The sequence below is a fragment of the Erinaceus europaeus genome, chromosome 19 (genome assembly GCF_950295315.1).
Source record: "Erinaceus europaeus chromosome 19, mEriEur2.1, whole genome shotgun sequence".
Classification (NCBI taxonomy): Eukaryota; Metazoa; Chordata; class Mammalia; order Eulipotyphla; family Erinaceidae; genus Erinaceus; species Erinaceus europaeus.
In genome coordinates, this window is record NC_080180.1 from 40,197,482 (window position 1) to 40,198,755 (window position 1,274).

The following is a 1,274-nucleotide window of genomic DNA, read 5'->3' on the forward strand; positions in this document are numbered from 1 at the left end:
CAAGTCCTTAACCCTCCCCTGCCACTCCAGAATCTTTTACTTTGGTGCAATACACCAACTCCAATCCAAGTTCTGCTTAGTGTATTCCTTTCTGATCTTGTTTTTCAACTTTTGTCTTTGGGTAAGATCATCCCATATTCATCTTTCTGTTTCTGACATATCACTTAACATGGTTCCTTCAAGCTCCATCCATGATGAGGTGAAGAAGGTGAATTCACCATTTTTATTAGCTTAATAGTCTTCCATTATTTCCCTATCATTTCTAACATCACCATCCACTCCCTTATGTAGACTCCTTGAGGCATATTAGGACAAATCTAAAAAGGCTATTACTTGTTTTTAAATAAACACCATGTCCTAAGACCTGAAGAGTAGTCATAAGTAACACTGGTAATTCTTAAACTTTTTTTTCCTGGGGAGTCTGGCGGTAATACAGTGGGTTAAGCGCACATGATGCAAAGCTTGAGGACAGATACAAGGATCCCAGTTCAAGTCCCCAGCTCTCCACCGGCAGGGGAGTTGCTTCACAGGCAGTGAAACAGGTCTGCAGGTGTCTATCTTTCTCTCCCTCTCTCTGTCTTCCCCTCCTCTCTCCATTTCTCTCTGTCCTATCCAACAACGACTACAACAATAAAACAACAAGCACAACAAAAGGGAATAAATAAATAGTTTCCAGCATCAATTAATTAGCTCAGGCAGCACCTCAGAGAATGAATGACAGGAGCCAAGGCACAGCCTGGTCTCCTGCAGGACACTGCGGAGCAAAGCAGCCTAATAAGCCAGAACCTTCCACTACCACTTCTGTCAGCATCCATGTGAGAAAGAAATGAACTTTAATCTTGCTTGATCTGCTTCCATTTTGGGGTCATTTTTAAAAAAAGAATTTAAAAAAACCCTTTTTTTCCTAATACTCTCCCACAGATATAGAGCCCATTTTCTCCAGCAAAAGTCAGCTTCCAAAGCACCCCTGTGTTTATAGCTGCATTATTCACAGTAGCCACAGAGTGGAAGCAACTTAAATGTTCAACAGATGACTGGCTAAAGAAGTTATGGGACAGATATTCCATGGAACACTTTTCTGCAATAAAAAAAAAAAAATGATTGTGTCCTTTAGAACAAAATGGATGGACCTGGAGGTTATTAAGCTAAGTGAAATAAACAATGAGTGACAACTACTGTATACTTCCACTCATATGTGGAATCTAGAGAATTGATGCACACAAAATAGAAAAAAAAAGGCAGACAAACTACTTGCAAGATTTGTGAGAACTATG